This window comes from Meriones unguiculatus, chromosome 10 (assembly GCF_030254825.1).
Source record: "Meriones unguiculatus strain TT.TT164.6M chromosome 10, Bangor_MerUng_6.1, whole genome shotgun sequence".
NCBI classification, from domain to species: domain Eukaryota; kingdom Metazoa; phylum Chordata; class Mammalia; order Rodentia; family Muridae; genus Meriones; species Meriones unguiculatus.
The window spans coordinates 29,850,174-29,873,978 of NC_083358.1; the positions used below are offsets into that span (position 1 = coordinate 29,850,174).

General features: G+C 37.8%; 1 pseudogene; it reads right to left on the minus strand.

The window, feature by feature from the left end:
- Positions 1 to 11,355: 11,355 nt before the first annotated feature.
- On the minus strand, positions 11,356 to 11,487 carry LOC110541099 (thymosin beta-10-like; annotated as a pseudogene).
- Between the last annotated feature and the right edge of the window lie 12,318 nt (positions 11,488 to 23,805).

Consider the following 23,805-nt stretch of genomic DNA (forward strand, 5'->3'; position numbering starts at 1 on the left):
AAAACTTCAAAAGTGTTTTCATTTAGAATTGCTTGTGGGAAAAGAGTTTTCTTTAAATGTTTCCATGCCATTAGGCAAGCCTTACAGGGAAAAAAATTAGTCTAGATAATTACAAAGTGATAGTTACCACTCACTGAGCAATTATTAAACACATCTATGCTTCAGCTTTGTACATTATGTGAAATCATATGCAGTTTTTTTACAACATTGAGAATGACTAGTTTACTTTTTAACTTGAAAGGAAGGAATTCAAAACCATAGAGATAATATGCATATATCCAAAGTCACTGACGAAAGATGAGTGTCATGCAAGGGATAAGAACCCTTGTTGGATTCTTTCTTCGAAAGTGAGTGATGGGTTTTCATTGAAAAACCTATAGCGATAAAAATAGGGTTTTAGCCTATGAGAAATGGAAAAGTGACTTTATTTGTTTCACTGGTATACATGAATGAAAATGTGTTGTTTCCATAATACTTTAAAACAATTGTTTTTTCCTTCCTTGGGTTTCAGACACAATTCACTTAACTAATAAAACAAAGATGACTGAAATGACAAAGTATGTTTCTCCCTAAGTGACAAGTGATTTTGGGAGGAATATTTTTAAAAGATATTCTTAGAAATTCTGAAAACTTTAAAATAAATAGAAAAAAAAACAGAAAAATTAATTGTAAAGAAAGGGTGAAGATGAAGAAGGAAAACAAAATTTATGTGAGGTGATAAGGGGATTAAAAGAGTGAGAAGAAGAGAAGGAGAGGTGAGTAGGGAGTGGGTAGAGAGAGGACAGGGAAAGAAGATAGATGCCAGGAAAGAAAGAAAAAAAAGGAGAAGGGAAGGGGAAGAAAAGAGTGAAAGAATCTAAAGGAGGTTGAGGTGAGAAGGAAGAGGAGGAGGAGAAAGAGGGGAAAAAAAGGAAAACAAAGGTGTTTGAATGTACCTACAGGTTTTGGAGTTGGCAACATTCACTAGACTGTAGAGCACCATTTTATCTTTCTCCAGTCTTCATACACATTTCATATACATTAGCAGGTTTGTGCTGTGATCCACAGTTCTTTTAATAAAGCTTTTTCCTGTTGCTTTGGCCATGTCCCTTCTCTTCCAGTACTCCATACAGACATTGCTTCTCTGTGTTCTGCTTACTGTCAGTTATTACACTCTTGTTCTTGGAGGCTTAGTAGACACTACCTCCCTCTTAATTGACATTTACTCCACACTAAGCATTAGTCATGTATAAAAATTTGATGTCTCTCAAGTAATTTCTTAAAATGGTACAAAGATGTTTTCTTTCTTCTTACTAAATGATACAATGGGATGATATGGAAGTGCTTTTGATGTGATTATAACTTGTCACAGTAAAACTGGTAACCATCATTATTGTATAAGGAATTTTGGATAATGCTTTTACTGTATATGGAAAATCTGGAGAGATTCATGGGAAGATTTAGGTTTCCATCTGGGATGAGATAAATGTCTCAGGTAACCCTTATTAATTATGTTGGATTTCCTGTGTTTCTGCCACTGAGAAGCTTTAACCAGATTTCAGAGGTTGAGTTTCATTTCCATTGTCATTCCCCTATAATTTTCCCTCTGTGCTTAAATTTTATTCCTTGCTTTAAAAGTTCAATTAAGTTTTCTCCAAGTCAAAGTGGAAGTCCAGTATTTCTCTTTGTTTTGCACTCTTAGATGAATTGCTCTCTTAGATAATTTCCTTCCACCATCTAATATAGCCATGTGCCACCCTTCACCAAAAAAATAGCATATGTGTGTGTGTGTGTGTGTGTGTGTGTGTGTGTATTGCATTAATGAGTACTTTGATGCTTACAAACTAACCCAGGATGTCAAGAATGCTAAGAAAATTTTGTACCATAGCCAAAGTTCATTTTTTTTTCTTTTTCTTTATTTTTCTCTCATACAATACATCCTGACCCTATCCTCTCATCCCTCAACTCTTACAAGTCTCCCCCATCTTCCTTCTCCCCCAAATCAACAGATCCTCTGTCTCTCTTCAGAAAAGAGCAGGCTTCCCAGTAATATCAACTGAACATGGCATAGCACAATACAATAGAACTAGACATAAACCCTCATCATATTTTTTTAATTTATTGTTTGAGAACTCCATATATTCAGGTAGTGTATTTTTTTAATGTGTTAAATTCTTTTTTTTATGGTTTCTTTTTTTTATTTTTTTATTTTTTTTATCAGTTACATTTTATTTATTTTTTTATTTTTATAAGATCTCTAAATTCTTTTTTTTTCTTTTTTTAATTTTTTTATTTTATTTATTTTTTATCAATTACATTTTATTAACTCTGTATCCCAGCCATGTCCCGATCCCTCATTCCCTCCCAGTCCCTTCCTCCCTCCCTCATCTCCACCGTGCCCCTTTCCAAGTCCACTGATAGGGGGGACCTCCTCCCCATTCATCTGATCCTGTTTTATCAGGTATCTTCAGGACTGGCTGCAAAGCCCTCCTCTGTGGCCTAACAGGACTGCTCCTCCCTTCGGGGGTGGGGAGACCAAAGAGCCAGTCATTGAGTTCCTGTTAGAAATAGTCCCTGTTCCCCTCACTTTGGGAAACCAATTGGTTACTGAGCTACCACAGGCTACATCTGAGTGGAGGTTCTAGGTTATATCCATACATGGTCCTTGGTTGAATGTCAGTCTCAGAAAAGACCCTGTGCCCAGTCAAAGCAAAGACTCATGACCAAACCTTTGGCAGAGTACATAGTGTATTTTTTTTTAATCAAACCTAGCCTCCATTTCCTTTCCTCAAATTCCTCTGAAAACCTCACCCACCACTTTTGTCTCCAAACATTTTATTGTCTTTTATGAAGCATCCCTCTCCACGGAGTATATATAATGCTATGAATATATAGGGGCAGGGGGTATAAAGCAATCCACCATAGAAGGGACTGAACACATGAAGTAAAATGACTCTCTTTCTTTCAGCAGCTATCAGTTGCAAATAGCTCCTAACTGAAGGGGAGGAACTGCATGACTGACTCCCTGTGTTATCCATGCTGGGGTTTTGTCCCTCTTCACCTTGTACAGATCTAGTACATACAGCCACAACCCCTGCAAGATTACTTGTGCAGCAGCTCTATCATCACCTTGAAACACAATCTAATTGCGGTTATCAACTGCCTACGGCCATTAAAAATCTCCCCCCAGTTTCCCTGGTGATACTTGAGCCTCATCAGAAAGAGGGCTCTTTAATATAAATTTATCATTTAAGGCAGCACACTCTATATTTTCTTGTTATATGTGTATTGACCAATTTTAGTGATTGTTTTGATCACTATCAACAAGAAAAAAATAAAAAGAGGAGCTTCTTTGATGAGGGTTACAGCACATAGAGATAAGTATTTAGGGATCATTTTAATACTACATCCAGAGCCATCTTAACACATCGTAAATGGCCCCTAATCCAGTTGTATTTATATAAAAACATATCCTAGAATGGAGAGTTTGAAAGCATATTCATTGTCTTCTGGTATCTGGGAAATGCAACATCAATTTAACAACAGGGTCTTTTTCTGCAGCAGGGCTTGTTTTCCTGTTCATGTATGGCCTCTCAGTGTTGCCCAACATGATAGAACAGACAATTAGTTTTTGACGGTCTCAAAGGTGTGAAAGTGAATCTTCTGTTACGTGTCTTACACACTCCCAAATTCCATGCATTTTAATACGATCACATTAGAAATGAGGCTTTATCATATACATATTTGTATATGCGGCCTGGGTAGGGCCAAACTTCAGAACATTGCAAAAAACCTCCAGGAACGTTAATGTAGCAAAATAGAAAAAAAAAAAAAATGTCAGCATGGCCAAGCTGAAAAGGTCCTAAAAGCTCCACAGGAGTTCAGACTTCTTACCTCATCTTTCATGCCAGACTTCCTCCTGAGAGAGTAACTCAAGGCTCAGTTGGAAATTTGTTCTCTGCTTTGATTCCTGAGTGCCCAGTTCACTGACTGTTTCCATTCCTTCCACTACTTCTCCCTTGGGCCCTTATAAAAATGCCTGCTGTGTTCTATCTTCTCTTAGCTCTACAAGTGCAGAAATCCAGAAAGAGAAACAAAATATCACCTGCCATCCTGAATAGGGCAATACTTATTCCCAGTTTTGCATTCAAGTTTTTTTTAAGGATGTTTGCTCCACCAGGAAAAGGGTTTTGTCATAATGCCACTGTTTTTACATATTTATATACAAGGAAATCATTAAGAATATCTAAAACGTTTAATAATTTCAACAGCTGACCAATCAAAATCCTTCCATTTGTTGTGGAGTGCAGTGGGATTTTGAAGGTAATATAACTCCATTCATAAGAACAACTACAATCAATTGATTATGTATTTTGCATCAATTTTCAAACTAAGGCAATTTTTATATAGTGACACAATAAATTTCCAAGTAAGATGTCACTATGCCAATATTAAAAGTAAAGATAATTCAGCTCAGGTGTTTCTGACATCCCATAACTAAGTAGACCAGAAATCAGGTTTGAATATGTGTTTCCTGATTTCAGAACCCTTGCTCTGATAGGCATGCAATGCCACTGTGTTTAAGAAAGCAGAAGGAGGTAGCCAGATGCACTTCTTGTCAGTTTTACTGGGGCTTGTTTTGACTGACAATCATTTGTTCAAAATCCTCCGACAGATAGGCGCAGCTGAGATAGACTGTAAACTAAAGTGAACACAACAGAAAAGTAATGTGAAAAGAAAATATCCATTTGACTTTATTGCACACAATGTTCATAATTTGGAAAGCAGTACTAACTTACTTAATATCAAACTATAAATAGTATGAAAATTATATACTGATTTTAAAACTGCTTCGTTGTTTTTATAAATAACTGCATATTGAGAAACAGAAAAAAGTGGCTTACAGAAAATCAAACAAGACAAACAAGTAAAACAATGTACTTTACCACCAAGTATATATTTTCACACATTTCAAATAATGTAAAATGAAAGAAATTAACCCATTACTTTGGGATAACATCAGGGGACTTGGCCCAGCTGATAGCATGAGGTTACTTGGGTTCTGATCTCCTAATGCTCTGCTGCTCTCAAAACTACCTCTTCCACAATCTGGGGTTAATTTTATTTAAGGTACATTGGGCCAAACATCCCACAGAAACTTTCTATTCCTATTCTTAGCTTCACAGAGGCTTCTAAAGAAATGTTATGCCACTACTCTTTGCTATGCAACTGATCACCAATGGAGATTACAGAAAAGGGGGAAGGATAGTAACCACTTAAGTTTTAATATTCCCATGGCTCACTGAGTAAATATACTTGCCATGCAAATCTGGTGACCTGAACTGAATCCCTGCAACAAACATAAAGGTAGAGAAAGAGAGTCAAGTACACAAACTTGTTCTCTGTCTCATATCTTTCGAAGAATGTACGTGCCCTTATACACATACACAAAAGTGCATGAGTCTCTCTCTGTGTGTACGTATGTTTGTGTGTGTGTGTGCCATGCCTCCTTACACACTAGCAATGTATAAAAGAACTTTCAAGAAAAATCCTTTTATTGTCCAGATTGTTATTATACTTTATAATTTTAGAAACAGTATCTTAATCTCTGGGACAACCTAGAGGAGACTATAGCATGGGAGAAGTGGTATAGCACAGTAATTTATAGCTCGTTCAGAATGGCAATGAATGAAGATGCTAGGCTAAAGGACAGGTACTTTCCAGGCATCTCTCATCTTATAGAAATAAAATACATGTGAGGCCAGACTAGAAATCATTCATGTCATCCTCAGTTACTCATGAATCTCCTATCTTCATCTTCAAGTCTCTGAAACAGAGAACACAGAAATTGTGAGAGAAGAATCAATGGGGGGTGGGAAAGAGGTAAAATAACCAGGAGAATGTAATATCATACATTGACAGCGAAACTGTTATTGCTTTACATGGCCCAATGCATGTGGGCAGTAAGCATACTTAATAGCTGCTTGGGGGATCATAGTGACAACTATACAAGGGATGTCCATGTGTACACTGATCCTTGCCAACAACTTTATTTCTTCATGAACTAATAGAGCAGATGAACAAAAGAAATGTGATCCTCATGAATAGCCAAGTCTGTATAGTGACCGTAGGCATTCCGTCTTTCAATATCTTATTCAGCCCGAACTACACACAACCAGGTATCATGATGATAGGTGGAAAAGCCTAAACCATAAAGAATAACACAAACCAAGATTGCTACATCTAGATAAGTGAGGGTTGCAGTCTTCAAAATACCTTGGAGTTAACTAGATTGCTTCCACTATTATAGTTAGTAATAATTATAATTATTATTAATAATTTGTCAATTATTTATAATAATTTACTAGTTATTAGTAAACTAGTAATAATTTACTAATAACAATTAGTAAAATTATTCAACCATGAAACTTAGCAAAATAGGAGCTCTTCCTCAAACTGGTTGCTCTTTTCATCTTTCAGCTGTACTCAAAAGCTCTTGTTCATTGGAATTAAAACCTCATTTACTTCCTGATACCACTAGGAGATTATGTCTAGCTATAGGTGCTGCTTCTTGTTAGAATGGTTGTGTTTAAGACTAAGGGCAAGAGCCAATAAAGTCTTTGCCAAACTCCTAAACAATGTTCTGAGGGTCTGAATCAGGTCTTCTGACACTCACTTGCAAAATGCTTTGAATTGGGCAGTATTGAGGGCTACATTCACCACCATTCAGAAGTCTTGCCATGATGGACAGAGTCCTGGTGTTTCTGTAAGACTGAACGTCTTCTGTTTAGGCCCTGTCTTCGTATGCTCCCAATGTCTCTCAAAAACGTCACCTTTGCAGACAAAACCTTTGACACATTAAGCATTTCGAGGACATATAGGTTGCAAGGGATAACATGAAAATAACTGCATGGTGACCATGATATATCCAGTAGTACTGTGAGTGGATGAACTTCAATGGTCCTTCAGTGTGTTGGGGGGAAATAGGTTCCAAACCCCCAAAAAACATGCATCTACAAGGTGCAAAAAGGAGGATTTCAGTTTAAACCATCTCAGGGTTTTAAATACACATTGATAAAGTAAACAACGCTTATGTCAGTCAACAGGAGACTGATTTGAAGCCAATACGCCTTCCACCTTGTATGTGATTCTTGTTTCTACATGTAAGACTTTAAACTCTGCCTGATGGTGCCCGCTGAGTGTGAGAGAAACACCCAAATGAATGGTTAACACTAGACAATCTCCTTTCTCCAGGCTCTGCTTGGTTCCTTATCACTCAGTTGCAGTGCTGGGTGGTGAAAGCTAGAAGTAACTTGTTTGAAAGGTTAAAGATCTGAAGCTGTTTGAATGCATCTTGAATGTTTTGATTTTTTTTTTTTTTAATTTCTAACTTGGCTCACAACTATGCTGACTGATTGTGTTTATAAAATAGGACTCCTAATAAGAGATTAAAATGAAAATCCTATTTTGGTTCCAAGTGAAATGGGTTTTTGCACTAATTAGGCTATTTTAGAAAGTTTTAATTTTTCTTCTCTGTAGGTGTTTCTTTAATGCTGCCATTATGAGAAGTGGATGCTTGGTGATATTATTCAAGAATTTCCCAGAACCCTCAATTGCAGCAGATTTCCAAATAGTTAAACACCAGCAACTCACTCACTTAGGCACTTACTAACCATTCTGACACACATAAGTACACAATTTACAATGTAACTGAATAGTAAAGATGCATGATCATGTTACACAATATGTGACAAAGCCTCAGATATCCATTGTCCACTGGGTATGAACTGGGAAACATAATATAAAGAATAAACTATTGGTTATGAATTCTAGCCTCACCTATTGCAGAATCCTTGAGTAGGTGAAATACTGTCAGTCTGACTTTTCAGTTATTGCAGTGTTCAAATCAAGCTAATGTAAGCAAAGCATGAGTTCCCTGTAATCGCAGGTGTCTACATGGGGAAGAAATGGGTTTTTCAACAGTCAGGCATGGTTAGAGGAGGTGCTCAGAGTATCCAGCTTCTCATGGATGGATGGATCACTTATCACTAACACATTCAGGGAGGGGTTCAGCTATTGCTATCATCAATGATTGCCTAAACCTGGATGTGGAGGAAAAATGGTGTAATATAGGAGTCTCATTCCACAGACCCTTATTTCCTACACTCTGTCCAACTATAAGTTTCTGTATTAATTGCAGTCTATTTGGGGGAAAAAAAAAGCTTCTCAGAGCCTCCATTTAGCAGAGTTATAGTTGTAAAAGCTTTTTAATGGTCTTTGGTCTAGTCAGCATGGTTTCGTGGACCACTGTTGTAGAAAATGGTATTTGACCCTGGAGGGCTTCTCTACCACAGCTAGCTCCTAAATAATCGATAAAGAATCTTCTTGGATTCATAAAAGCCTTAAGGCACAGTAACTGAGCAGGTATCAACACTTTGAGCTACTTTGGTGTTTTTCAGCTGTACACTGCAAGTTACTTGTCATAATAGCTCTTGCCTGGGCTGCTCCTGTTCCATCAGACCCCCTCATGGTCACATGATCATAATCATTACTGCCTCATGGCAACTTCCTCCTCTCTGACTTCCTCTCCTCTTGTTTCATCTCCTGTCTTGTCTCCTCTTTTCGGCCTTGTGGTCCCACTCAGACATCGAGCCTGTGAACCAAACCCTGCCTACCTCTCTTCTGCCCAGGCAGAGGCTTCAGCATTTAAAAAATAATAATTATTATTTATATACATATTTATCTATTAAAATTTATTCACTTTGAATCTCTGCTGCAGCTTCCTCCCTCGTCTCTTCCCAAATCCACCTACCCTCCCTGTTCTCCCCTTTTACCCTTTCCCCTAGTCCTCTGATAGGGTAGGACCTCTTCCCCTTCTATCTGACCCCAGCTTATCAGGTATCATCAAGTCTGGCTGCATCATCTTCCTCTGTGGCCTGGCAAAGCTGTACCTCTAGGGGGAGAGGATCAAAGACCCTGCCACTGAGTTCATGTCAGAGACAGCCCCTGTACCCCTTACTAGAGAACTGACTTGGAAACTGAACAGCCAATGGGCTTCCTTTGAGCAGAATGTCTAGGTCCTCTCCATTCATGGTCCTTGGTTGGAGTATCAGTCTCTGCACGCCCCACAGGGCCCAGGTTTTTGGCTCTGTTATCCTTATGGAGTTCCTGTCCCCTCCAGGTCTTTCTATTCCCCTCTTCTTTCATAAGTATTCTGTCTCTCTGCCCAAAGTTTGACTATGAGTCTCCTTTGATACCCTGGTGGGTAGAGTCTTTCAGAGGTCCATTTTTTATTCACCAATCAACTTTTAATTAGGAAGAGCAAGGTTTACCCAAGACAGGCTTACATGGGAATGTGCTCATCTGGGCAGCAACCAGATCTTGGAAAAGCCAGTAATTAGTGTTTGAGCACATAGCACCTGACTAAGCCCTGACAGGTCACTTAACGGTACCTAGCATGAGTTCCATCTAGTGGATCAGGCTTTAAATCCAACGTGAAAATACTCAGTTATTCCATTCATGTTGCTATTACATGTGTGGACTTATCTTGCTATGGAGGTTGTTACTGTAGCTTTCCGAGTTCACAGCTGTTCCAGTCTGGTAGCATATGTAGCATTGTCTATCACTGTAGAAGACAGGCCGTAGTGATGAAGCTCCTAGGTGATTTCCAGATTGGAATTTTTTTAATGTTTTATTACTCAAATTTGTGGTGACTTTACTAACAAACTCTTGCCATCACTATCATCATCTGGAGAATTAAGACCAATAACCTGAAATGTTTGGAATACCACAAAGAGTTTACAGACCACAATGACATTACCCATACCTATTGTAAAATATTTTACAATATTTTAGAGCTTTTGGTGTCTGGGAAAGAAATTACAGTCTTTCTCAATTGTAGGGCATCAACGCAGCCAAATTGGTCCCTAAGAACTGAAACTGTAAACCAAGGCAGGTGAGCACAAAAGTACATACTGTACAACCAGCCTTCATTTCATTGTTGAAGTACTTTTGATAATAGAGTTAAAAGTTCACATTTCAGCAGAGAAACTTGCTTCACAGGCATGTATGTTGAAGGTTATATGAAGCTGGAAAGCGTTATTTGTCTTCAAAAAACACCTGAGGCATTGGAATACCATTTACCTTAACTATTCTCTAATAACTGAGGAAAGATGCAGGCATTTCTTTGTTTGTTTGTTTGTTTGTTTGTTTGTTTTTTCCATCATTTGTTGGCATTACAAATTGCCTTCTTGATAAATACAAACATTGGGTGTCTCCATGCACATATCAAAATTTATTATATCTTTACATAACCTTAATTCAAACCTCAACAATAATATAACTATTTCAACCCCATTTAATTATGTATGTATGTATTATGTGCATATATTGCACTTAAAAGCTTCTGTGATAAGTTTCCATGGTGGCCTTTTCATAGATCTTTTAACTATCCCTTCCAATATACCCTCTACTACCTGACCTTCCCATCCCCACCGATTTAACTCTTTTTGTTCCCTGATTCTCCTTCCTTCCTTTCTATTGCACATTTTTTTTATCCTTATTCCCTTCAAATACCAGCACTATGGCTCTTCACTTGTTTACTGACATCAGTTTAGACACACGTGTCTAAAGAGTCAAAGCTAGCATCCCCCTGTGAGAAAGTACGTACATGTCTTAGTTACTTTTCTGCTGATGTGATAAATACTATGGCCATGGCAACTTATAGAAGGAAAGATTTGTTTGCCTTGTAATTACAGAGATAAAGGGTTCCTGATGGCAGAAAAGTAGTAGCAAACACCAGGTAGCTGAGAGCTCACATCTCAGTCCACAAGCAAAAAGGGGTGTGAGCTAATTCAGAATTGAAGGAGTCATTTGAAACACCAAAGACTGACCCAGGAGCATACTTCCTCCTGCAAGATTACATACCCTGCTCCTTTCCAAACAGCTACCAGTTAGGGATCAATGTATTTAAATGCCCTAGACTTAAGGTGGCCATCACAGTTGTTTGTGTGTGTGTTTCACAATCCTGTCTGGAACCAGGTTTTCAAAAGAAGACACACAAATGGTGTAAAATGTTCTTTAAGTGCTCAGCATTCTTTTTTTTTTCTTTTTTGCCACCATGTGTGTTTACTTTCAACAGTCATACAAATAATTTTTTATAATATCCCACAGTAAACCGGTGAAATTTGGCAGTCGGATCACTTGGGGGAGGAGAGGGGTCGCTTCAGAGATCTGTGGGCTGGTGGCAAAAGCACAGAGTGCTCAGGTTCACAGTGCAGCTTGTGGCTTGTGTCCATCTTTCAGGTGGCCCTTTCTCCACATCATGAGTGGGTTTTGGAGATGACAGGTTTGGGTAGGGGAAATCTTCCCAGGCTTTTAGGAAATTTCACTCCTCTTTTCCTATTCAATGCTATCTTTAGTCAGCAAGGTATCCTTCTCCTGTGTCTCAGTTTTCATCTTGGCCTTACCAAAGATGGCAATTTCCCCCATGTCCAGCTTGTCTGCCATTTTCCTGGAACCTGTAAAGTCTCCTTCTGTGCTAATGCTCTAGATGCTCCCACTCGTGTTGCTGCAGAAAAAAGCAATGCTCAGTGTTCTTAGCTATCACAGAAATGGTAAACAAAGCCACTTAGACCTGTGTGTGCGTGCGTGCTTGCGTGTGTGTGTGTTGGCCAAGGACAAGTCCATATAGACTTATTCTTTATTCCCATAAACTTAATGGTAAACTCACACAATGTTCTGAGCCCTTGATGTCTTGCTGATGACAGAGGAGGATGACTTCTAGTTTCCTGCCACAGTAAAACACTTAAATACCACTAAGCTTGATTTCCAGATGGAGTAATGTACGTGTGTGTGTGTGTGTGTGATGATAGCTATATCATTCATCTGAAGATGGAGAAACTGCTGCGTATAGCTCAAGCTATGTTTGACACTGAGAACAGCATGGATGCCAGTGTCATCTGCTGAAGAAAACTAGCCAGAAAGTTGTGTTGATGTTTGCTTCTGTCACCGGGGACACTTCAAATACTAGCTGTTTCATGCCTGGTACCTTCATTAAACATACTTCAGCAGCCTTCGGGGAATTACGGTTTTTAAACATGAATGATTCCAAGGCTAACCACTAGCCCTTCACAGAGGCATTTTATGGTAATCTTCCCACTATTTTTTTTTTTTTTTTGTAACACAGATTCTCTTTTTTTGCTGTGTAGACATTGCCATTCCACTGAATAAGCAAGCCCACTCAGTGGGTCTTTTGTGGTAGCTGTTGCCCCAGGAAGATTTTCAAATGTGTGGCATCATCTGCAAAAGCACCCATGGGAGTTTATGCCTGATCTGTACTTCTACAGAGACCCAGAAAATATTGTATGGGAGGAGCAGGCTGCTGAAGAGAAGGCTGTGACCAAAGCAGAATTTCAGATGATCGGGTAACACTACCAGCTCCTCTGTCCACTGCTGCTAAGCCAGAAGGAGCAGACTTGTCTGAATGTATACAAGTGCCCTCCGTGACTATCTAGCAGTTCCCTGGTGAAGACTCTAGTTCCCAGCTAACCACTGAGGCTGAAGTTCCTACTGTACAGGCCAACAGGTTGTGTAGAATCACCACTGAGTGCTCCCGAACTGCTCAGCGTGCATGTAAGAAACGAGAAGGAAGGTGGAAGGAAAGCAAAGTTCCTGAAAGCTGAGAAACAAAACTTCTTAACGGTTCCGGTTTTCTTCTTTAAGAATACCTTACAGTTTCATTGCTCATATTTACAAGACTATGATTTTACATTTTGTACTTCAAATTATACATGAAAAAATATGAAAGTTTGATACATTAGATTAAACAGTGCTATTACTGTGGTTAATTTTACATTTTGTGGACACCACCAAGGACTGAATATTTCTGGGGTTTACCTATCTCCAAATCTATTGTAAAAGTCTACTTTCCACAAAGCATTTCAGTAATTATTTACTAAAGTGAAAAGTAAAGCAAGATAGAGTAATATTCATTGACCTGTAGTCCTTGGGTAATATGCTAATTTACATTGTATGAATTACCTTGTTTTCTCCATCAAACACTAACTACAGGATTTAGCATCCCTGTAAAGTACACTTCATGATTTAGCCTTCAGTATCTTCTGAAGTCCCTTGCACTAAAAGCTTTGTCACAAACTTGTGACACTCTAAGGGGTTGGTACAGTCTTTAAGAGTTGGATCCTAGTGGTGGAAACATAGCCATTGTGCTCACCTTTATATCTCCCTCTCTTTTCCTCTCTGTTTATTGCCTGCCATGAAGTTCTACCAGGTATTTCTTGCAATGCTGTTTGAATTCAGTAGTTGGCCAAACTAATGGGACCAGATGACTAAGAATATAAAACTGGAGATATGACCCAGAAACTAACTAGCTCATTTTAATTTTTATTAGTAATTTCCCTATAACTGTGAGAAAACACTATGACCAAAGGAACTTAAAGAAAGGGTTTGTTTTTGACTCAAGGATCTACAGGATTAATGTCCTTAATGGTATGGACAGTAAGTGGCAGACATGGTACTCAGAGCCCATGCAAAAAGATGAGCACTCATATCTCAGCTACAAACAAGAAAAAGCCACTGATTTGCCATTCCCTCAATCTCCACTACATCTTAATTCATACACTTCTTATAAGGAAGACAAATTTTGGATCAAAGGCTTTTTATATCCTCATTCGAGGGAGACCCACTTCATGGGAGAGAGACAGCCCATGACACTATCATGATACTCTTCCATGCTTGCAGACAAGAGTCCAATATAACTGTCTTCTGAGAGGCTTCATCGAGCAGTTGATGGAAACAGATGCAGAGACCCAAGGCAAAACAATAGGCCAAGCTCAGAGAGTACTGAAGAACTCTCTGAAGCATCCAGAGGGGTCAAAGACACCACAAGACGACCTACAAAATAAACTAAATGGGGTCCACGGAGTATCACAGAGACTTAACCACCAACCAAAAACCAGGCAGGGGCTGGACCTAGAGCCTTTACACATATGCAGCAGATGTTCACATTTGTCATCATGTAGGTCCTCCAAAGACACCAGACAAAGAGTCCAACTGTTAGCCTCTGAAAAATTCCACCAACCCTAGGATAGAAGCAGATGCTGAGACTCCTAGCCAATCTTTGGCAGAGCACAGCAGACTTATGGAAGAGTGAGGGTCTTGAAGGACACCAAGAGAACATGAGCTCCACAAGGTGACCAACAGAGCCAATAAATCTGGCCGAGGTGGGGGGTGCTGCAGAGAATAGTGCACCAACTAAGGACCATGCATGGAGAGGGCCTAGACCTCCTGCTCAGATGTAGCTCATAGTCAGCTCAGTCTCAATGTAGGTCAACTAGGAATGAGACTAAGGGCTGTTTCTAACATAAACTCTATTGCCTCCTCTTTGATCACTTCTCTCTAGATGGGTGGTCTTGCCAGGGTGTGAGGAAGAGGATCCAGCCAGTCCTGCTGAGACTTGAGAGACTGGTGTCAGCTGATAGGAGAGGAGGCCTCCCCCTTTCTGAGGACTAGGGGAGAGGGATAGGGGGAAAAGGGAGGGAATTTGGGACCGGGAGGAGAAGAGGGAGGGTGCTACAATCTGGATGTAAAATACATACATTAAAAACAAACAAATGAAGAAAAGAACAAAAATAATGGCACTAGGGGCTGTTTCTGAATCTGTTGCCTGCTTTTTGATCCCTGGGTGGGCTACCTTGTCTGGTATCAGTGGGAGAGGATGCTATGAGCTTAGTCCTTTTGTAATTTGAGGTACCAGGATGGGTTGGTATCCCTTGGGAGCCTTTTCTTCTCTGAGAAGAAAGAGGGGCTAGGGAGCATGAAGGCAAAACTGGGAGGATAGGAGGGAGGCTGCTAAGACCATACTGTAAAGTGTTTACATAAGTTAATTAATATTAAATAAATAAATGAGAGAGAGAGAGACAGAGACAGAGACAAAGACAGAGTGTTTGAAATAGCTGCAACTCTTAATCCTTCCCTAGAGAGACACTCAAACTACCACAAGTTTTTCTTTCTTTCCTTTTTTATTTAACGTCCTAATTGTGAATTTCATCATAGTTACTTAAAGATGGAAAAACAGATGAGCTAATTAAACATGGAGCTGCATGAATCAGTGATTGATCTGTGTCTTCTGGTTTGGTTGCTAAGCTAAGATGTCCAAGATTGATATAAAAAGTCATCTCAGAAACATGAACTCTTAAACCAAAACGGTTAATGTGGTTACTGTGTTCATTTACTATATGATGTGATTCCTTACAAATGTTTCTTCCTTTGTTTATTTATTCAAATATTGCTTTAGTGGGGGCAGTACCCCTGAAACATCCTTTTCCCAGTCAGATTAGAATATTATGCTTAAATTAAAATTTGGTCCTCTGAATTCGTTTAAATTTAGACTACCCCAGTATACCAGTAGTCATATTAACTCATGGAAATATCCAACCCTTCTTTTTCTAATATTCATTTTAATAATAACACTTTCCCCATTCTTCATATATGCTTTTCTTTGTCGGAATTTCTCCTGCCTGAAATAGTTAAGATGTTAATGGAATTCTTACAGATTTGCCACATCATTTCAAGTTATAATGAAGCATTTGAATTTTATTCTATTATTTCCCTCATTTCCTGGCCACCTAAAAATATGATTTTTATATAGTATGGTATTAAGCAGGTTATCTGCAAATATGCTGCCCATGTCAAGACCAATAACACAGCTTGTCAGATCTGAAAACCCCCTTTCATTTAATATAAAATCATAGAGAAAGGCTGGAAGAAATAGATGTGCCAGTGTGTGTTTAGTAAATTCAGAGCTGAAATCCCACATGTCTTTCTATCACCTCCCAAAGAGTAAGTCAAAAGCTTTGAAATATGTGGTCGACAAGAAATAAACAACAGAATTAGCCAACTTTTAATGCAGAAAATTAATAATGATTTGTAGCAATTTAAAAATAAAATGAAATGAAAGATCATTTTTAAAAATCAAATATTTATGCTATTTAACCTTGAGCTATTTTTGTAAGAGCTATAAAAATAATAATTGAGATAAGTATCTTTAATTATGGATTTTACTTTAATAATAATGGCTAATTCAGCAGTAGTTGACAAATATGTTCATCAATAATCTCATAATTAATGAAAATAGAAAAATCTTAATATAGTTTAATTCTTATGTGCAAAATATATTTAAGCTTATTCTATTTTTTCAGTTATTTAAGTTTAACTCAAGCCTCAGCCATTAAAATATTATTTTAAATATTTTCATTTTCAAAATGTATAAAAATACAAAGATAAAAATTTCTAATATTTAGCCTTAAAATAGTTCAATAAGCTATTTTTTAAATGATAGGATTTTGAACTCACACAGCAGAAGTAATTATTTCTCAATTTACCATGGAATAGAAACTCACTTCCTGTTCTAGTACCCTTTTCCTTTTCCCCTTTCAGAGGAATTTACCTTAGATTTCTCAAATGTGACTCAAGACTGTTGAAAGCTGCGATAGCAGTTTCCCTTCATACTGTTAGGCTTTCATCAACAGTGGGCCACTTGTGAGCATCCTTTTTTTATATACATCAAATGGGCATATGTAATTCTCACATCCCCTAGGTCATAAAACTCTTTGAGGGGTGTAGTGCCCACATGTTTTCCTACGTCCTTAGTCTTGGCACACAGTGAATCTATAAGGTATTTTGATCAACTTAATCAGGCCAGCTACTAGCCCATAGTTCAGAACAGCTCGGGCATGGAAAGGGCACTAGGCCGCTCTGTTACATTTTACTTTTCTGAATGTATTATACCCCTGAGAGTGGTGTTGCAGGGGGTTGTAAGCCACAGTGTGAGTGACGGGAACTGAGTCCAGGTCCCCTGCAAGGGAAGGTGCACCTAACACACTCAGCAGAGCCTTTCTTCCAGTCTCCCACCCTGAGTTTTCAAAATTGGAATTCTCTTCTCATTTTCTATGATTGTCTAATCATTGACACGTAAACCAACCACACACACACAAAAAAAAAGGGATGTGCTAAGTGCCATCAGTGGTGGTCTTCAATTATTCTATATCTATTGTTATTTACAGAGAGAAGTGTAGTTTAAAAATTCCTGCGACTTATCAAATGAAATATTTATTTATATTTTAAACAGCATACTTGTAGCTTAATACATCCAGTGTACAGACAGGCAACTAACGCAAAAATCCTCAGAAATGTGATTTCTGTCCCTCCAGAAACAGGCAGAGATTTCTTTAGAAGAAAGCTCTACCTCTCTTTCCCTAAACCCTGTGGGCTTCATCCCCATGTCCACTGGTGAATAAGAATTACAGTTTTACTTTGCTACTTTATTCCTTTCTTGATTTTTTTAAATTTATTTTGTTTTTTAATTAAAATCATTTTCCCATTCCCTCTCCTCTCTGCAATACTTCCTATGTAAACTTTCAACCAATTGATGTGTCTCAAACCTGTAGTTTAGGGCCTCCTACTTTTAGTTGTTATTTCTACAGAGTCACACACACACACACACACACACACACACACACACACACACACGGGCACGCACGCATGTACACATTCACGCAAGCGAAGCATACACCTAAATATAGAAAAACAACCTGTTCAGGCTGTATACCCAACTCTCAGCATTCCTTGCTGTCTTATTTTTTTTTTCTTTTTTTTAAATTTTTATTTTTTTAAATATTAATCACAGGTTATTTACTTTGTATCTCATCCCTTCCCTCATTCCCTCCCAATCCCATCCTCCCTCCCTCATCTCCTCCCTTAGTTTCTTAAAGTTCTTTTTTTAATGCTGAGGACAAAGAGATTTTTAACATGGCGGTTGTGTTTTCCTTGCTTTGATCTTGTTTAAGAGGGGTTATTGTTGAGACTTCATCATTGTAAATTCACTGCCTTTCTGCCCTCCTTCCTGTCTCTTTCTCCTTCCTTCTCCCCTCCCCCTTCTTTTATCCTTCCTTCCTCATCCCTTTTCTCTTCCTCCCTCTCTCCCTTTCTTTCTTTCTTTTTTCTTTCTTTTTTAAGTCTTACAAGTCATTGCTAGACCTCAGACTTGCTATGTAGGTCAAGCTGACCTGCATAGACTCATAGACATCTATCTGCCTCTGTTTCCTGAGTGCTTAAAGGTATAAACCTCCAAGCCTGGACCAGCCATGACATTTTTAGAAGAAATAGACATTCTTCACCTACTTCTTAAACTCCTTCTACCACGTAACTGAGAGGGCCCTTGAGCTTTAGTTGCAGAACTTGTATTGCACATGGATCAGTTGGGCCTAAGAACACATGGCCACTTTTCTGTACATTAGTACTCATAGTAAGTAATTTTTTTTTTGACGGTTGGCTTTTAAGCTTAAGTTGGAGTTCAGAATTTTCATAAGTGATTATAAAATTTTAATGTTTCTCTTCTGCATGCAACAATACCTTTTCCTATTGATTGTAGCCAAAAGAAAAGCTGTTAAGTATTCAAAATGTGTGTGCAATATTTGATATCATGACAATGGAATATTCATTGAGTCTATACATGTCATTAGGCTTCAAAGAAGGGAAAGAAAATCTAGAAAATACTGAACTGATAATTTTTTCCATGAACAAATAAAAATTCTAAAATTTTTCTCAAATAAATTCTCACTCTTTTGGTGTTCCTAAATTAATATTTTCTGATATATTTGATTTTAAAAATACATTTATATTTATATAAATTTATATTATATTAAATTTATATTTATATTATACAATATATTTATAAAATATAATGCAACTAATTCAATTATCAAAGTGAATCTTTTTTTTTAAAAGATATTTATTATGTATATAGTGTTCTGCCTGCACGTACGCCTGCGACCCAGAAAAAAGGCACTAGAGCTCGTTATAGATGGTTGTGAGCCATGATGTAGTTCCTGGGAATTGATTTAAGGACCTCTGGAAGAGAAGCCGGTGTTCTGAGACCTCTGTCCATCACTAAAATGAATCTTTTACCTGGTTTATAAAATAATGATGCCTTAATATGATTTTGATATTTTCCTTTTAATAGTAGACATTATAGTCAACTTAAAAATGTTGCTGGCTAGAGTCTTTCAGATGCACTCAGTAGACTCCTGTCATACGTTCAATGCACATCCCATCTGTCTTTCTAAACGAGGATTGATCATCTTGCCCCATGTCCGCTCAATTAATTATCTTTTTTAGGTGTATAGATTTCATTATGTTTATCATATATAGGTCTATATAAGTGAGTATATCCCATGTTTGTCTTTCTCCTTCTGGGATATTTCACTCAGAATGATATTTTCTAGATCCCACCATTTGCCCGCAAATTTCACGATTCCCTCATTTTTGATTGCTGAGTATTATTCCATTGTGTAAAAATACCACAATTTCTGTACCCATTCCTCCGTTGATGGACATCTGGGTTGTTTCCAGGTTCTGGCTATTACAAATAAAGCTGCTATAGACATGGTTGAGCAAGTATCCCTTTTGTGTACTTGAACGAACTTTGGACTCTAACTAGCAGTGTTTTCAAAGCAAAGACTCATGACCAAACCTTTGGCAGATTACAGGGAATCATAAGAAAGAAGGGGAGTTAGTCTGATGGGGAAAGGATAGGAGCTCCACAGGGACCAAATATATCTGGGCACAGGGTCTTTTCTGAGACTGACATTCAACCAAGGACCATGTATGGTTATAACCTAGAACCTCCACTCAGATGTAGCCTGTGGTAGCTCAGTAACCAATTGGTTTCCCAAAGTGAGGGGAACAAGGACTATTTCTAACAGGAACTCAATGACTGGCTCTTTGGCCTCCCCACCCCCGAAGGGAAGAGCAGTCCTGTTAGGCCACAGAGGAGAGCTTTGCAGCCAGTCCTGAAGATACCTGATAAAACAAGATCAGATGAATGGGGAGGAGGTCCCCCCCATCAGTGGACTTGGAAAGGGGCACGGTGGAGATGAGGGAGGGAGGGAGGGACTGGGAGGGAATGAGGGATGGGGACATGGCTGGGATACAGAGTTAATAAAATGTAACTGATAAAAAAATAAAAAATAAAAAAAATAAAAATAAAAATAAAAAAGAATGTTGCTGGCTTATATTTTCTGAGAATGAAACAAATTTTTCCACCATTCCAGTGTCTTTTTAAGTCAATTTTAAAAATTTAAACATTGCTTTTCTTATTTACTTTTTCCTTTCCTCTAGTAGTTTTCTTAGTTTCTCTCTATTTTCCTTCCCATCCTGACCCACCCCCTTTCTGTCTCTCTCTTAAAAACGAATAGGCTTCTGAGAGATTATAATAAATATGATACATACAATGATAAGACAAAAGAAAAACTAATACATCAGAATAGACAAAACAAAATTACTGAAGGATAAGAGCCAAGAAAAAGAGGCAATAATTCAGCAGATACAAAAAAAAAAAAAAAAACTGTAATAATCACTTGTATTCTATCTAACCACAATGGACTAAAGCTGGACCTCAACAACAACAGAAATAGCAAAAAGCCTACACACACATGAAAACTGAACAACTCTCTACTCAGTGAGAGCTGGGTTAGGGAACAAATAAATTAAAAAAAAATAAATACTTCCTAGAATTCAATAAAAATGAAGGCACAACATACCCAAATGTATGGAACACAATGAAAACAGTGCTAAGAGGAAAATTCATAGCACTGAGTGCCTTCAAGAAGAAAGTTGAAACATCTCATACAAGCAACTTAATGGCCCATCTGAAAGCCCTAGGGGGAAAAAAAAGCAGACACATGCAAGAGGAATAGATGGCAAGAAATAATCAAACTCAGGTATGAAATCAATAAATTAGGATAAAATAAAACTGTTCAAAGAATCAATGAAACCAAGAGCTGGTTCTTTGAGAAACTTAGCAAAATAGACAAACCCTTAGGCAAACTAACTATAAGACAGGGAAGAACTATCCAAATCATCAAAATCAGAAACGAAAAGGGGGACATACAATATTTCAATTTCTTAATTTAAAACTTTTGTTTATGTTATGAAAATTCCACCCATCTGTTTCATGTATCTTGATCATATTCTTTCCTAACTACCACTTTCCAAACCTATCCATCCTTAACTCTAACACATTATCCTTCCAACTTCAAACAGTCTTTGCTTTTCATGATCCACTGAGTCCAATTAGTTTATATGAACTTGGGGATTAAAACATCCAGTGTGACCACTGTGATGCCGCAACCTGTGAATGGCCATATCCTTAGGGTTAAAAAAGAATTCTAACTGAGCTTGACTTTCTTACACAGAAAAATTGAGAAAAATATGTAAATATGTGAGTCAACAATCAAGCCTTCTAAAATACCATTTTGAGATGAACTATAATGATAACATGCATAATTAAGGTACTATAAAAACACAAATCTAAAATTTTTTTATCTGATTTACAAATTCTTCCTCACAGAATAATTTATTTGAAAGTAAGTGACTAGCAAGATGCTTTGCATACAATATGTTTAAACAAATATGTCTGATTTCCAACCAGCATTCTCAGATATACTAATCTATGATTCTATAGAGAGAACAAACATATTACAATCTAAATGCATGCTTGTCATACTATATTACAATTACAGTTGTAATATTGGACTTTGACAATATGTTAACTTTTAATCTTTTTACTTTGTTTTGTTCTTTTTTATGTAATACTTTATTTGAAACAGTGTCTTGATAAATAAATACATATAATATATTTGAAACTTTATTTTAATTATTTAATTATTTTTATCTTGTTACTACAGAGGTAACAGCAGTTAATTTCTCATAGGTTGTTACACATAGTGATTTAAGTTATATTATTATTATTATTATTATTAATGTTACTAATTACACTTTATTCACTTTGTATCCTCCCATAAGCCCCGGTCCCACCCTCCTCTCCTCCTTCTTCACGCATGCCCCTCCCCAATCCCACTGATAAGGGAGGTCCTTCTCTCCTTCCTTCTGATCTTAGCCTATCAGATCATAAGGAATGGCTGCATTGTCATCTTCTGTGGCCTGGTGAGGCTGCTCCCCCCTCAGGGGGAAGTGATTAAAGAGCAGGGCAATCAGACTATGTCAGAGGCAGTCCCTCTTCCCATTACTATGTAACCCACTAGGATACTGAACTGCCATGTGCTACATCTGTGCAGGGGTTCTAGGTTATCTCCATGCCTGGTACTTGGTTGGAGTATGAGTCTCTGGGAAGATTCCTGTGTTCAAATTTTCTGGTTCTGTTGCTCTCCTTGTGGGGTTCCTGTCCTCTCCAGATTTGACTGTTTCCCACTTCTTACATAAGATTCCATGCACTCTGCCCAGCAGTTGGCCATAAGTCTCAGCCTCTGCTTTGATAATCTGCAGGGCAGAGCCTTTCAGAGGCCCTCTGTGGCAGGTTCCTAGGTTGTTTCCTGTTTTCTTCTTCTTCTGATGTCCAAGCTCTTTGCCTTTCAGGATGGGGATTGGACATTTTAGTCAGGGTCCTCTCTCTTGATTAGTTTCTTTAGATGTACAGATTTTAGTAGGATTATCCTAAGTTATAATGTCTATATGAGTGAGTATATACTGTGTTTTTCTTTCTGCTTCTGGGACAGCTCACTCAGGATTTTTTTTATTATTTTTATTATTAGTTACATTTTATTAACTCTGTATCTCAGCTGTATCCTCCTCCCTCATTCCATCCCAAGCCCTCCCTCCCTCCCTCATCTCTTCCCTGCCCCTTTCCAAATCCACTGTTTGGGGAGGACCTCCTCCCTTTTATCTGATCTGTTTAGAGGGCCTCTGAAACACTACCTAACAGTGTATCAAAGCAGGTACTAAGACTCATAACCAAACCTTCAGCAGAGTGCAGGGAATCATATGAAAGAAGGGGCAGTTAGTATGACGTAGAGAGGATAGGAGCTCCACAAGGACCAAATATATCTGGGCACAGGGGTCTTTTCTGAGACTGATACTTGACCAAGGACCATGTATGGATATTTGAAAGTTTTAAGAAGCCTAAAATTTAAAATAAAACATTTTAATTTAATATTTCAAGGAATACATTTTAAAGTGCATTTGTAATTGTTCATAGGTTCATCTTTAAATTTAGTCTTGTTCAAATTTAGTCTTCATAAATAACAAGATTCTTTAGTTACATATTTAGCATGTGTCCTTAAAAAATGCAATATACATGTTTGTTTTTATGTGAAACAACCCCAATAGGCTTATGGGTTTGGACATGTGGTCCCAGATAAGGGTGTTAGGTTATGGCTTGGGTTTATGGCTTGTCTAGAACAGAGGATGTGTGCACCTTGACTGTAAGAACAGTGACTGTAACATCAGTTTGTCATTACAACACATCTGGCCGCTTCCACATTTGTTATGATGTAGCAAGCCACACTGCAAGCTTCTGCCACCAAAAGCAGTTGTTCCTATCATAATGCCTTCTTTGACATGATAGAATATATTCTCAAACTGTGAGTTAGAATAATTTCTTTATTCTTCAGTTACTTTTGTCAGGCTCTTTGTCAACGTGACGAGGAAAGCAATTACTATAGTCTGAATAGTCAAATAACAAAATAGTTAAAATGTGTAAAAATTTCTTATTTTTAAAATATCAAAATGAGTCATTTAAAATTATATAATTTATCATTCATGATAGTATTATATCAGAAAAAAATGGGGCAATTTTCCACAGATTTTTCACCATGCTGAATGGCTGTATAATTTTTGACATACGTTTGTCAGAAAAGAATTGGAATAGTACATACTTTCAGCTCCAGAATTGAAGAAATTGTGAGAACTCCTTTTCTCCTTGGTCTTCTGTCAGAAATTGGTCTGTGTTAA